The sequence below is a fragment of the Micromys minutus genome (genome assembly GCF_963924665.1).
Source record: "Micromys minutus genome assembly, chromosome: 27".
In the NCBI taxonomy this organism is placed as follows: Eukaryota; Metazoa; Chordata; class Mammalia; order Rodentia; family Muridae; genus Micromys; species Micromys minutus.
Genome location: NC_137962.1, coordinates 24,893,717 through 24,909,919, shown reverse-complemented (window position 1 = coordinate 24,909,919; position 16,203 = coordinate 24,893,717). Strand labels below are relative to the sequence as shown.

General features: G+C 42.3%; 1 protein-coding gene across 1 annotated transcript in view; it reads right to left on the bottom strand.

Annotated features, from left to right (window-relative positions):
* NELL2 (neural EGFL like 2) overlaps positions 1 to 16,203 on the bottom strand; it is a gene marked incomplete at its 3' end in the record, with an annotated part of 261,563 nt that overhangs the window by 154,617 nt on the left and 90,743 nt on the right. The gene's annotated exons all lie outside the window — the stretch shown is intronic.

Here is a 16,203-nt window from a genome sequence, read left to right as displayed (position 1 = left end):
GAGAGAGGGAGAGCCCAAACTAGTAAGATTAAGATTGCTCCACTTTCACAGAAGCCATTTCATCGAAAATGTGCACACAGTCTTCAATAATTCAGAGACTATAAAAGGCAGAATGGTCCCTGGAGGCAGAGATCCTAGAATTAAGTTAATATTGCTCATCCACATTGCCCTTGTGTGATTAAATCAGTCCCTTCAACAAAAAGATGAGTCCAGAAGGATTGCCTCATCACTTCCTGACTGCAGACAAGGATCTGAATCAAAGACTGACAGGTAATGACCCTCTTGGAGCTGCCTGTCCCTTCCCTTCAGTCTCTCAACAGGTTTGGCTGAAGGCAGGCTGCAAAGAAATTTCCCTGGGGGGTTCTGTACTGCGGGAACTGCCCATGCAGGTGAGAAGATAAATAATGCACTGTCAGCACCTTCAAGAGCTCTTCATTAGACACACTCCGAATTCTCTGGCCTTGTTTCCATCTCCTCCTGTAGCCTCTGCGTTCCAGAGGCTACGTTCCCACACAGGAGGACATGGTCATTGTCACCGTGCTGTCATCTTTTCCTGATTCTGTTTTTAAATATGTTTGCCCTTTTTATTACTTCTGGCCTCTCTCAGGCTGGTCATAGGTGGCACGAACCAGAAATTGGGCACAGATCTGAGGGGGTGTTATTCACACATCGGTGAAGAGTCTGTCTCTTGTGAAAGAAATGATTGCATCATCTCCTCGGAAGGGAGAGTAAGGTAGAACTTCTGTGATCTGGGGCTGGGAATGAAGAGCCAAAGTCTCCTCCGGCAGAGCAGTGGGAAATATTTTTAAGCCAAACAATTATCACTACAAAGATGAAAAATTAGTTATGTAAACATTAAGAGCCAGCAGCTAGAAGGAGAAATAAATGGAATATTATGGTACCTACTCAAGCACTCTGAAATGGGCAGACCAAGGAAAGCCCACTCTGCATGGCAGGCTGTGTCATTCTTTATAAAAAGAAGATGCCCCATGGGCGAGTTTTCCTTTTTACCAGTCTCAAAACTAAAACATGGTTAACACATGGGTATTGCTAAAGATCAAGTCAAAAGAAACGTGTATTTATTTACAGCCTCCACAGCAGGAGATCTTCAGGGAAGCCCACAATTATCTAGCAGAACTGATGGCTAGGAAGGCTAATTTTTTAAAAAAATGACATGTTAGGATGAGAGGTTGTAAGACTTTCATGGGAAAGGAGCTATTTTAACAAGTCCTGATACATTAAGACTGAGGGTTCACAAAAAGGAAATGAGGTATGTCATGGATGTCATAAGCGCACGTGCTTTCAGGGAAGTGTGCTGTTTAATGCAGGCAAATGGAGCAGAAAGAAAGAAGAATCAGGTGAGTCTATGGAACAGAAGGGGTTGCCAGGCTTAACCACTAACAAAAGACAGTCGTAGTAATAGCGGTAGTAGTTAGTAATAGTGGTAGTAGTAGCAGTAGTAGTTAGTAATAGTGGTAGTAATAGCAGTAGTAGTTAGTAATATGGTAGTAGTAGCAGTAGTAGTGAGTAATAGTGGTAGTAATAGCAGTAGTAGTTAGTAATAGTGGTAGTAATAGCAGTAGTAGTTAGTAATAGTGGTAGCAGTAGCAGTAGCAGTAGTAGTTAGTAATAGTGGTAGTAGTAGCAGTAGTAGTTAGTAGTAGTGGTAGTAATAGCAGTAGTAGTTAGTAATAGTGGTAGCAGTAGCAGTAGTAGTTAGTAATAGTGGTAGTAGTAGCAGTAGCAGTGGCAGGTTGAACTACTAACAGGTGACAGAGTCATCTGAAACTTTTACTACTAGAAAAGTAACAGGGTTAGGATGAACCCTGCTCCCAATTAAATAAAACCGTACACTCATTTCTCAGCTCTCTCCCTCCTGGGTAACGTGATAACTAAGGATGGCAGAGGTGGCCAGAGGAATGGCCAAGCCTTCTTCAACGGTGTCGGCATAACCAGGCTTAAGCATAGCACATGATCTCAGGGTGGGGGCCTGAGAGGGAGCATGGAAGCGTCTTAAATGCAAAGGTACAGAGAACAGACTAGAAACACAAATCAGATCACTAATTAGAACTATGTATTTCTCAAAGAATCAGATACTTACCCAGTATCACAGGGTAAGTATAGAAACCACAATAGGAGCCAAGATTTGGATGACTGGGCTCTCCCCAAGATTCTACTGATGGGGGTGAAAAATGAGGGTCAGCATTTGCCAACAGCCTTCCAGTCAGAAAGCCAGACAGCAGAACAAAACTCCCGCATGAGCCCCGAAGAGAAGATTAAATTACAACCGAATTTCATAAAGAATTCATTGAATGCTTAAGCAGGCTTCTGGGTGGGTCAGACAGGGCCAGTCAGAAAATTGGGGTCATAAAGGGATAGGATTGGGGTAATAGAAGGCAAAATATAATTACAGAGAGAGACGGGAGACATGGCAAACATTAAGAGACATTGTTTGGGGGTTTTTGGACAAATCATTTCTCCGTTAAAGGCATCTGTAGACCAATTTAGATTTCTTCCACTCAATTATATTTTATTCCTCATATTTTAGATTTCAATCTTAGTGGCCTCGAGGGAGGGGCTCAGGTGTCAGATGCCTCGGAGCCTCTGGCATGAATAAATACTCTCTGCCCATCCCGTATTAGAAGGAAGAGGTGTACTTCATCTTCTTCCTTAAAGGAGCCACTAAAACCAGCTCTTCATCTTAGCAAATTGTGGACATATTTCATTTCAGCTTCATTTTCAAGAGCCATATCCACAAAACGCAAAAGCAGAACTGATAATAAGATGGAATATTTACCTGTGTAGAAGGCCAAAGGTTCATTTCATGCTATCTGCTTGCTTTTGAATCAATAACTGTAAATCCACATGCACGATAAAAAAGTATCTTTATCCCCCTTTAAGCAAATCTGTCTTAATTTTTTGAAATCTGAGATAAAAATTTGACCAAAACTTAAAGTACTCTTTTTGTCTTCATAGTTACAAAACATTTTTCCGAACTTTGACAATCTACCTCTTTATAAAGACAGTGAGATTACTGTTGTTAATAATGGCATCCAGTGCTGAGGAAGCAGTAGTAGGCTTGCCCGGCTGGCACTAGATATAACTGTGTTCTGTAATAGTAAGTCTTTGGCCCAGTTAGTACCTTTTCAAATGATCTATAAAGAAACCTGCTTTTAAAGGCTTGTGATGCTGTCTCACTTACCAACTTGGTAAGATCTGGGATCAACTGAAGGCCAGGCTTCTGGGCATCATGTCTGTGAGGGGTCTTTTTGACCAAGGTATCTGAAGTGGAAAGATGCAGTCTACATGCAGGGGGCATCAGGAAGCTGTCTGTCTGCTTCCCTTCAGTCTTGCCAGCAGTTTATCCACCATACTGCCATTGCTGCTACACTCTTTAATGCAGATGAAGACCCGGCTCTGGGCTTCTAACAGATGAGACTGAAGACCAGCAGTTCCCCCAAGAATCTTCCAAACCCTCAGTACCAGACTAGGACTGTGGAGACATCCATCTGACCTCAAGGACTGAGAGAAACTACAGGGTTCTGAGCCTCTGTGCTGTGGGACAGCCATTGTTGGACTTCCCATATGAGATGCGCTCTAATAGATCTCCTTTTAATGCTTTTTGTTCTGTAAGTTCTGGTCCTCTGGGGAACTCTAGCATCCAAAGTTAGCAGCAAAAGGTATAATCAACAGTAAAGCTTCTGACTAGCAATGTGACAGGAGCCTTCCAGATTCTAACTGGACTTGTTAAGTTGCTTTCGGTTTCTCTCCTCCCACCTCTGACTGTGCCATCTCTGACGTCACAGAAGACACAAGTTGGCAGATACATTTAAAGACCAGAGCTTCTGTCTCTACGTTTAGTTTCACCTGTGCCTTCCCCTCTCTTGGCAAAGGTCCTGGAGTTTGACAGCTCTGATCCTGAAGTCGGTGCCTTCATCAGATTCTGGAGCCAACAGTCTGTCATTTACTGCTCCTGAGCCTGAGGTACCAAAGTTCCAAGTGAGTCTGTAATGCAGCAGCCTCTTTTTCACAGGCTGATTAACTCAGAAGCCCTGCCAGAAGGAAGGAGGGAAGGTGCCATGTCTGCTCAGGTCACAGTGCTGTGACTGTCATGCTCAAACCACATTGGCTGAAACAGCCAAGCCAGTAGGTAAGCAAGGCCATATAGACTCTAGAGCACGAGAGAATCTGCCCACCGGACAGATTCAAAGCTGTGTGTCTGCACAGACCCCAAATACACACAGAAGGCAGGCAGCACTGACAAGACAGCGCTGGGGACTCAGACATTTACACAGGACAGACTCAGAAATGGCACACAACTGAGGAACCAAAGCCCAACCCTTCACTCCCTCCAGATAACTAGCGGTCACCAGCTAAAGGAGACTGGGAAAGACAGGGCCAACGTCTTGTGTTTCCATCTTATTGGCGTCTTTCTTCCAAATGTAGCCAGATTTTCACAATGTTTTTAACTTTTATGTTTTTATTTGCTACTCCCCTTAGTATATTCTCTTAACTTTTGTTAACATGTTTTTCACATAGGGGGGGGGGATATTGGACAGTATATTTCCCTTCTTCCTAGGTTATTTTCTTCCCTCCAACCCAGCTCACCCCATAATTCTCTATCTCCACTTTTCTCTCCTCCTCTCTTTAATATGGCTGTATTTTGACTTTAACTTACTTGCTTTTTGAACATTATACTCTGCTCTTTAAAACCATTAAAATCATTTTTGAGATTATAATATATCATTAATCCACTCCTTTCCCTCCTGCCGAACATTTCCATAAACTCTTTCTTGCTCTTTCAAATCCATTGACTGTTGTTGCCTCTGTGTGTGTGTGTGTGTGTGTGTGTGTGTGTGTGTGTGTGTGTGTATGTATGTATGGGTGTGTTCTTAAATACATAAATACATCTTGCTCAGTTTAATTAATGTTACTTATATATATGACTCAATGGCTGAACATCTGGTATTGGATAACAAATTGGTAATGCTCTTCTCTGAGAAGACTACCCTGCTGTCAGGATCTACTCCTGTGGTGGTTTAAAGAGGAATATCCACCATCTATTGGAATACATGATCCCCAACTGGTGGAACGTTTTAGAAAGGATTAGGAGGTATGGCCTTATTGGAGGGCATGTGTCACTAGGAGTACACTGTTGTCTCAAAATCTAGGTTCCCAGCTACTTCTCCAGTAACATCCTTGCCTGTCTCCTACTATGCTCCTTGCCATGCTGATCATGGATTCACTCTCTGAAACTATAAGAAAGTCCCCAATTAAATGTTTTCTTTTATAAACCTTTCTTTTTTTAACCACAGTGCTTTGTCATAGCAGTTAAAAAGCAACTAGGACTCCTCATCCAGAAAAGTTCTCTTTGCAACAGGTGAAGACACTTACAGAAAACACAAATGATCAAAACGTGCAGGTCTGGAGCCCTGCCTCAGATGATGCATCCACAGCACAACCCAGATGACACGCCCACAACACAACTCCTGCACCTAAGACTCGGGGCTCGTGGGAGAAGAAGGGGCAGAAACATTACGAGAGACAGAGGAACAAGAAATGTGCTGGGAGATTGTTTCTCCTAGAAGTATCAGAGGAGCTACACCCATGAATATATGGCTTCCTAAGCAAGACCTGAACAAGGATGACAGCAGTAGAAATGCCACAGTGGAAGAGGAAGAGCCCAAGAGGCTTCAGTCCCAAAGAGAAATATAGCCAAATAAGGAATACATTTTAACTTTTCTATTCTCTTTATTGCATTTATTCAAGTTTGTCTTCAAACTTTTTCATTACTTAGATATTTTTCCTGTTTTTCTCTCTCTTTTGTTTTCATTGTGTGCTAGACAGTTTTATGTCCACTTGACACAGACCAGAGTCATCTGACGAAGGGACTTAAAATTGAGAAAATGCCTCTATAAAATTGGGCTATAGACAAATATGTAGGTATTTTCTCAATTAGTGACCAATGGTGGAGGGCCCAGCCCATTGTGAGTGGTCCTGGGTTCTATAAGAAAGCAGGCTGAGCAAGCCAGGGAAGTAAGCCAATAAGCATCACCCCTCCATGACCTCTGCATCAGCTCCTGCCACCAAGTTCCTGCTCTATCTGAGTTCCTGTGCTGACTTCCTTTAATGATAAAGAGCAAGGAGGCACTGTAAGCTGAATAAGCCCTTTCCTCTCCAACTCACTTCTGGTCGTGGTGTTTCATCTCAGCAGCAGTCACCGTGACTAAGACACATCCCCATCACGCTCTTCTCTATGCTCTTCCTCCTTTCATTTATTAACCTTGATTTCACCCTGTCTCTGTCTCCTTCCTTTCTCTCGCTCATTTCCTGCTCTCCACACTTACTCTGCATTTGGCTCCATAGCACATCCCACAGAACTCCAGCACTACACTGTTTACATTTCATGTTCATCTATGGCTTTGATTGATTTTAAATGTATATGTACATCTTAAATAGTATATGTTGTTGCTGCCACAACAGTTGACTTTTCCTCTCTTGAGTGTTGCTGTGGATTCAGCAATCAAAGGTGGGCTTCTCAGTAAGATGCCCCTATCAGTTTTGGAAGGGAGATTCAAACAAACAGATGTCCAAGTTGAAACATGGAGACAGATAAAGCAAATATCTATGGCTGTCCCAGAAGATCCCAGTTCCACAACTAATGAGCTCAGAGACACAAAAACAGGAAAAAGTGAATCTTAGGTGGAGTGTTCCAAAGGATTCTGATTCCCCAGCTAATGAGCTCAAAGCTAGGGAAACAGGGAAAATGTCAAAGAATTCTACTTTACCAGCTAATGAGATTAAAGACAATGAAACAGGGAAAAGTGTCAAAAGATCCTAATTCTCCAGCTAATTAGCTCAAAGATATGCAACAGGGGAAATGTCAGGGGAAGATTTGAATAGCTTTCTGGTTAAAAATGATGAACAAGCTGAAAAGCAGAGACAAACAGAAAGAGTTCAACAAAGACCCAAGAGAGAAAAGAGAACACCATAGAGGAAACAGTCTGCAAAATGGTTGAGAAAAATCAGATATATGGATTAAACATCAATAACACAGAAGATAAATTCAGCAAAAGATTGAGATTCTGGAAAATGGATATTCTGGTAGCTAAAATTCAGCATGAACAACAACAAAAACAAAACAACAGAAAGCATCCCCCAAAAGATTTGACCAAATGGAAGAAGGAGTGATGGAAAGATACAGGAAAAACTTGACTTGAATACCAATCAGGGAACTGTGGCTTATGATTAGGAAGCCAAACTTAGAAGAAGGATAGGGGGAGAGATGAACAGGAGGGGACAGAGTATATTTTGAAGGAAATATACCAAGCAGAAAAGTCCCCAAATCTACAAAACAAATAGATGTTTAAACACAGCTGGCATCAAGAATTCCAAGGAGACTTGACCAGAGAGAGGACCCTCTTCAACGCTCAAATCTGAAAGGAAAAAATTCTCCCTCAGGCCTCAAAAATTAAACCGTTTTTATCCAACCATCAATTCACCTACCTCTAACTAAATACATAAACACATAAGCGAATTACATTGAACAGACCAGGCATCAGCCAGAACAGATGACTGAATGAATAAACACATGAAAAGAACCTTTCAAAGTAAATGTGGCCTGATACCCATCCTGTTAGTCACTGGTTGATTACTGCAAAGCCAAAAGGCCCACAGGATTCACAGACTTCTGCTTCATGAATCCAGGAAGAAATCCCATGATTTGCCAACAGAAAATGAGCCATCCACTTCTGGACTATAAGCTGGAATTTTGTCATGCCTGGTAATAAGAGCTTGTGGTTATAGCCACATCAAGGGGAGACAGCAAGATAATATACTCAACTCCTGTCTGCACCACAGAGTGAGTTCAAGGCCAGCCTAGGCAATTTCGTAAGATCTTGTCTCAAAATTACCAAGGAGTTGCTTAGTATGTCGTTCCTTGGTAGAGCACTGCCTCACGTTTATAAGGCTCATGGTTCAGTCCCGAAACAGCAATCAGAAACCAAAAGTAAATAATTAAATCAAAACTCAACTGGATATTGTCATTGTATAATGAAGGTTGTATGCCTTTTTCCAAAGCCATATCATTTAGATTATCATATATTTCTAATATTCCATGCTTCTGTGAGACAGGAAAATACCACGCTCTGTTTCCAGAAAGAAAGAAACAAAACAAAACAAAACAAAACAAAAAAGAACACATTCTCTTTAGAGCGTGTGGCAGCCAGCTTTTACTGTTTTCATTACTATCACATGTCCCTCGTAGTCACTGGGGGACCTGGAAGCTTCCATTCCACCTTCTGCTGGAGCTTGTCTCAGAAAAGCTGTTCCTGGAGTCTAAACTCTGAGGACACCTCCCCTCCTCTTCCCTCTGGAGCAGCTCACTGTAACAGACTAGAGGACAAGGAAGGTTTGCTCCTAGCAAGATGCTTCTGCCCTCCAAACAGCTCCACACAGGAGGAGCTAGGGATGAAGTAACCAAGCAGACCACATTTATGCCCTGGTCCTTAGAATGCTGCTTCCCCTCCCCCAACCCTGCCCCTGCTATGCTAAAACTCTAAGCTTGTCACATAGACTTGAGAATGGAGAAAACACAGTTTAATGACAGCCAGTGAGACACCTGTGATGCTGCAGATGCTGGGGTAGCGATATCGGGCTAAGGTTCGCTATAAGACAAAGTTGTCAGCCAACAAGGTGTGTCAAAGATCAGCAAGGTAAAGAGCTGTAAGCACCCCTACCTGTGTGAGGCATGTGTAATCAGCCCATGATCAGCTCTCTGACTGGGCCAGGAGAACATGTGTGGAATATGTGGACTCGCCATTGGCTCAGTCCATAATAGCACAGAGAATCAAGCAATCTCCTAAAGTTACCTCAAAATGTATTTTCTGTAAATCCTATTAAAAGATCTCAGATCACCAGATCAGTAGTTTTTGTCTCCTTGGAAGCCCTCCCTCTCTCAGAAGCTTTCTCTCTTTTCTTGAATTTTTCTTAACAAACCCTGGTGCCATTTTGCTGGCAACCAATCACACGTGCTTAATCTTCACTTTGGTGGGGCAAGAAATTCAAGAGTCACCATCTCAGGTTGACTAGGGTGCTCTTTGAGACATTGGCACACTAAATCCCTTGATCACATCCATCCTGGCCAAGAATACTCCACTGTTCTTAAAAACCCACATCGCTGCCGCACACCTATGAACATATCTATACATAAGCACAGTGTGGGAGACAGCTGTGTAGGCAGGAGAACTGGCTGCTCTTCCAAAGGACCCGAGTTCAGTTCCCAGGACCAGCATGGTGTCTCACAACCATCTGTAACTCCAGTTCCACAGGATCTGACATCTGTTTCTGGTCTCCATGGGAACTGACATATGCAACACAGACATGCCTGCTGGCAGAACATTGTGCGCACAGAATAAAAATACACGAAAGTCATGTTTAAATTACACATTGAACTCTTTGTCCTGGCCAGTCTCCCAAAGACAGTCAATTGCCGACCTTCCCAACACCCTGGGAGGGCTCTGTCTACTCCCTTGATGAAGAAACTTGGGACAATCTTTCAGGATTTTTGCTTATGGTTGTGTCAAATAATTAGAAAATCCTACTAGCTTTATCTCTGAAATATTCCAGAGTCTGCCACTACCCAGTTCTTCTCTCCAATGAGGCTGTTGTCAGCACCTTCCCCTCCCCCTCCAAATAACAACAAACCTCAGGACCTCAGAGGCTGGCCTGCTCTGTCCAGTGGCCTGGTTTCCTCAGACCCTGCATCCCTGGCTCCCTGGCCTCGCTTAACTTCACTTAACACCTGTGTTTTCAGTTTTGCTGATCTAAAAATGACTTCCTTGTTATTTCATTAGTTAAGTGCCATTTCTCTCTCTGATCTCACCACTTTCTTGGGAAGGCTTTCAACCTCTTTACAGTGGAATTTATCTGCTGTGGGTGCTTTAACAAGGTCATGACCCTGTGGTATAGACAAAGCTCATTTACTCCTCCAACCTCCTATGATTATCAGATCTGTGAGGACCCAAAGAAATCTCACCACTGTAGCTCCAATATCTACAATAGCCAAATTCCTAGAAAGTGTCCAATTCTAAATATCTCTAAAAAGTATGCAAATTATATGTGCTGGTACATGGTAAGAGTCTTGGTGTTACTGTTTTCATCTCATACTGCTATTTTGGGAACGATTCTAAATTTAGAAGCTTCAAAACTGGAGACTTGCCCAAAACAATTCATACAATTCTTACATCCTCTTCCAATGTCCTGTGCTGTCTTCCTCACGCCATCTCCCTCAGCATTTAGAGGCTGCGGTCCGAAGACGGCAACACACAAAATAAATCGTTGAACAAGCACAATGTCCAGGCTGTTCTGTGCGACTCCACAGCCTCTCCCCTTCCCAACTAACAAATCAAAGTGACCTTTGTGGAGATTCGGGGCCTGAGAAGGGCTGGCGCTGGACTGCGGGCACAGGCATAAATGGGAAATTCATAAGGCTGCCTCGACTGTGAAACGTTCTAATTTTTTATCAGGAAGGTTAGCTAGCTCTTTTATCGGTTCAAAGGCATGTGTGTCCATGAGGTCGTGTGAAAAGAGTGTGTTATCCACTGCATCGCTCTTCTTCCTAGCATAGTAATTAGCCTCCACGTCTGACAATGGCAATTCAGACCCCAAAGGGGGTCATGGATTGTGTTTTCTCACAAATGATTATACAATAAACTATGAAAGCCAGAAGCCTGCTCAATAGGCTTGAATGGACTAGGAGAAATGAAAAACTCACCATGGTCGCCTGTCTCACTGGGGACACTATATTTGTATGTGATACCTAACCTCTCCAAGATCAACATCTTTGAAATCATCTTTAAAGCCTAAGTAGCAAGGATTACAATTGTTAAAGTATGGATTAGTGAGAGAATAGTCAGAGAGAAGAGGGATTCAAGCTTACCCTTAAGTTGTCTTGTGCTTCTCGCTTTAATTATTTTCACATTATAGAACATGCACTACAGAAGACAGAGGCCAGTGTCTGTGGTACTGTTTCAGTCTGGATGAGAACACTTTCACTCCACCATGAGCCTGTACCCTTCATCTCCACAGGCCCCTTAGTGTAAACTATTACTATATTCTGCACAGAGGCAGCAAAGCACAAAGGATCTGAGAAACAGGAGAGATGTAGACCATTCCACAAGAGTTTAGAAAGAAATTCTCTCTAATAAAAACAGAAAGAAAAAAAGAACAGTTTAAGGTCTAGGAACAGGGGCTGCAATGCTTACAAGCACTGAGTGTTCCTTCACAGGACACGGGTTCAGTTCCCAGCACCCACACGATGTCTCACAACTGCCTGGAACCCCAGTTCTAGGCAAACTGACACTGTCTTTTCACACCTTTGGACCTTGTAGTCACAAGTCAAAGTGAACCTTTCTTTTTTTCATTAAAACTTATGTAACTGGTGGCATTATGTAACACACTGGACTAATATGAGAGATTATTCATAAAATATAATGTCCCTAAGCGTCATGTCTGTGCTAAGCATACATATGGTGTATATATTCATAAATGCAAAACACCCACACATCTGGAATAAAAATAAATACATCTTTTAAAAACAAAAGCACACAGTGAGGAGGCTGAAGCAGAGGTGTATGTGAGCATCACCTCTAAACATGGAACTTGACCACACATACCTCTGAACCTGGGACAGTGACCAGCCAAACCTGGGCTTTCTACTTTGACATATTTAAGTTCTCAACTTGATGTTTTTATTTGTCCTTTCTTTGTCATAACAACCAAAAATCTAACCAAATGTTTGCCTCTAAAACTTGTTTTTCTGAACCAGCATAATGGGCTTCGCTCTGTATAAAATGAGGCACTACAAAGAAGTCCATTAATCCGTTCTCTGATAAATACATCTATCCTTCACCTTAATTATAAACACTGGATGAAAGCCCTATCTCTTTTTCTACCACGTGGAAATTATATTATGTATAATATATATGTAATACTTAGCACAGACATGACTCTTTAGGACATTATATTTTATGAATAATCCTTTCTGTTAGTCCAGTGTTACATAATACCACCAGCTACATAAGTTTTAGTGGGAAAAAAAAAAGGTTCACTTTGACTCGAAACTACAGGGCCAAGGGCTAAATATGGGGGTTACCTCCTTGCTAGTGAAGGCCCTTAAGTTGTACAGGTCACCTGGTAGCAAGAAAATGCCACAATGATGGGTGCCCTCGGGTCCATATGTGACCTTTGCCCCTTCATCTTGTCTTCTGTGCCTTTACCAGAATGACCTGAAGTGCTCTGCGTACACCGTTTTCCTGCATGTCAGTTCTGAAGCTGTGCCCGCATAGTCAAGTAATTCCTTAGTAACAACCACCCTTCCCAGTCCTGCAGCTACCAGCCCAGTGACGCAGACTGGGTACATGGCTAGGAAAGACAGATTTTATTTTGTAGGTCACAATCCAAGACCCCAAGATGAAGAGCTACAGGTAAGCTTGCGTTGTGGAGAAGTCTTAAGGTGCCGTTGAGTGTCACATGGCAAGAGTCAGTGACCGAATGTGTATCTTCCAGCTTCTTGTCTTAACAAAGCCATTTCTGTTCAGTCATGGAGTTTATCTCGGTGGACTAACAAGGTAAGTCCCCAAGGCTCCACTGCTAATGGCCCTAGTCACTGGCTTCTGTGCTCTTGGTACTTTTCAATGGGGATTAAAGTCCTACGTGAGCGTTGAGGGTGGAAGGTGTTTGGACTGTCACAGGACCATTTCTGTCTCCAGAGAACCAGAAACTCAGCTCTAGGTTTACACTGACTTCCTATTTCCCTAATGAAAGATTTGAGCAGTAATTGTGTAGAAACAAATAAATAAGTAAATGGTTGAGTAAAGACAGACACATCTTGTGAAACCAAACGCACACCATGTAAGGGATGGAGTAGAGGAAGCTGTATGCGAGCCCACCTCTGAACTCGTGATAGTGACCACTCACACCTGGGAACCTGTGACTTGGGAGAACCAGTGAGCTTCCGGTTCTGATCTCTAACCGGTGGGCATCATCACAAAGAGCAATGGATGATTCTTAAGTTCCCATACTCGGACCCAATTTTTATATGTCAGCTTAAAATATAAACCCTAAAACATGTATTTAAAGGCCTTAATCCACACGTGAGATAGAAAGGGGGTGCAAACAGTAAGCTATCAGACAATCAGAAAAGCTGGGCCATTGCTCTAGGACATGAAATATGCTAAGTCTAGATTATGAAACACACTCGCTAGCTAACTCTTTGCTAATCAAAGCAATGTTAGGTCAGCTGAGAGTTTGTTGGCAATGGACACTCCAAGGTTCCCTTGCAGACCCTGAATGAGAATTTCATTTTAATGAGGTCCCAAACTGGTTTATACTCTCATTAAAATCTGAGAAACACTGAGGTCAGCCGTGGCTCTTGTGTATAAGCCTTACAACTCATCTGATTGAAAACTCATCATCTCTGCAAAACCATCAGTGCCGTGAATCATCAGTGTCACCTGCCTGCAGTTAAAACTCACACGTAGGTTAGCTGTACATTATCCATCATCTGCCATAAGGGGCAGGTGAACAGTACAGACGTTACTTAATATATAGGATGAATCTGAAATATAAAACAGCCCGAAATCGCAAGGTCTGGGCCTCAAAACCTCAAAACCTATCATTGCTCTGTGCCTGTGTCCAGAAATAATATATGCTGGCTTCTAACAAAATCAGGGGGCCAGTCACAGTTTAGAGGTGAAACCTCATCTGAAGTGTACATTGTGTAGGTGGGTAGTCAACATTGTGTAGGTGGGCTGGGGATGGAGCTTCAGATCAACAGATTCTTTGCTAGTTAAGGCTCCAGAGTTCTTAGCGACATCATGTCCAGCAACGATATTTGAAAGAACTTGCTTTGCCAACATTTTATAGTGAAATATTTTTAACGTGGAGACAGTATTTTTTGCATGTATGATGTTCTTAAACTCTACTCCATGAGAATCGTGTCTAAATGGAAAAAGAGAATTCCTTCCTGCCCCAGCCTTAGACCAGACTCTTTTAATTCTTGAACTGTAACTATTTTACATACAGTGTAATAGAAAAACAGAGCCTCATGTGTGCACCTGGCTGTCTGGCTCTTGTGTCTAGGGGTAGAGGAGGCTCAGCTTCTGTGTGCAGTGGTATTCTGATGGCCATTTACCTTTATTATGGGATCCTAACTGACTGCTTTTCATGTGATTGTCCAAATCACCCTCGGAGATGCTTAAAATTGCATCTATCTTATTTTTCCCTATTCTGATTTCAAAATGGCATTTTGCACAATCTTTATTAAGGAAGAAATGAGCTCATTTTTAAAACAGTTACCCTAACAGCACTGCAGATAAGAAACTGCACTTTCTGCTTAAGTGTTTTCCTTCCTTCTTAAATTGCATCTGGTATGAATGATGTCTAGATTATTGCTCTTCTGTTTGGTACAAATAGCAAAATCCTCTCACTTGTCTCAAAGTATCACACTGCTAAGAAGACTAGCCTTCTGATCAGCTCAGAAAAATAATCCCATTTTTCCTTTAGTACCACACTAGACAGTTTGATTTAATTATTATTATAGGCATTTACATAAAGCTTTCTTCAGAAGAGTTTCAGCCCATTTAAGCAATGTCATTACATGGACAGAGAAACTCTTTGGAGAAAACGTAATGGGGCATGAAAAATAATAAAACCCACAAAATACATGTATTCAAGGATTTTAATAATGAAGAGAAATTGCAATTCAGACTAAAGAGCTGGAAGCTGAGTGAGCTCTCTTATTTTAAAATAAAGCATGATTAAGCAGGTGCAACATAGTGCCCTGAATTGAAGGGCAGCATCCTATGCTCTGTCTTCTGAAAAAACTACCTTCTTTTCAAAAAACATGAATTCGGGATATTCACACACCATCAACAGGACTTACTGAAGATGGGGAACAGCAATTCATTTTAGCAACAATGCTACTAGATAGCATTGTGTGGCTAAAGTGAAATGTTTGGGCTTCTTAGGTGCCCCTTTCTTAAAAGATGTCCCATGAATCACTATTGTCTTGCAAAGTTACTAGGAGGCACTGGAGTGCAGCCCAACCAGTGGCCTTTCAGAAGACCCAGTGAAACAAAAAAAGCTTTGTTCTCAGATCCCCCAGCTGCCTCTAAGCAGTGCTCCCTCACTAAAGAAAGAAAACAAGCAGGTCCACATTTATAAAGTATGCTAGAAAGAGCTGGCCACATATAATAAAAACCACTATAGTCCTTGATCTAGCAGCTCTACCCTTGATATGCTTCATATAAGACCTGCACCAAGTTTCTGTATGAGTGACGTCATATTGCTGCGCATAAGGAAGTGGGGGAAACACCACACCGCAGAGACTTTGAGAGGGGAGAAAGAGAAGCACAGAAAACCTTACAGTGTCTGTTTGGGGTGGGAATGCCAGCATAAGTCATTAATAATGAGCGCCAAGGAGATGAATGACGCCACTCTCAGCCCAGAGGAGAGAAAGCCGTCACATGTCAGTGGGCATGAGAAAAATTACTTGGCAAAGCACACAAGAACTAAACTCTAAGAGGACGAGGGAGAATAGAATCTACTTTCCCTTTTATTTTACATTTCCTGTATGTTGAATGTTATGTATGTAGTTCTTATCAAGATACTGAAATGCGGTACTCAAACCTCGCAGGCTCCTCTGAACTTACTTAGCTAGACCAGTATGCACGAGAGAAATGAGCTCAAGAAGATCTCAGCACAGTGGTTTATACAAGGCAATTGTTACTTGCTGACATTCTCGTGCTGGTGTAGGAGTGTGTGCACACATTGAGTTAGGTGCAGTGGCTAGGGCGATCTGGTTACAGATCCAGAGCCAAAAGAGCTGACACACCTCCCCTCATGCCACGCCTCCCCTTATGCCACGCCCATCTAATGCCACGCCTCCCCTCATGCCAGGTGCCTACTTTCCCTTTCTCTCTGTCTATCCTCATTCCATCTTTATAAATCTCACACCACACATACTTGTGCTTCCTTAGCTATTTTAAGTGCTCTTTTTAGCCAGGACTTAAGAACAAATCTTTTCAGAAATAAGTCAGATAGATGGCTTGATTTCCATGACTAAGAAGATGGTTTAGAACATCAGAAGCTACAGAAGATTCTAAAACTGTTTGCAGACATCAGAAATGAACTTTATATAAT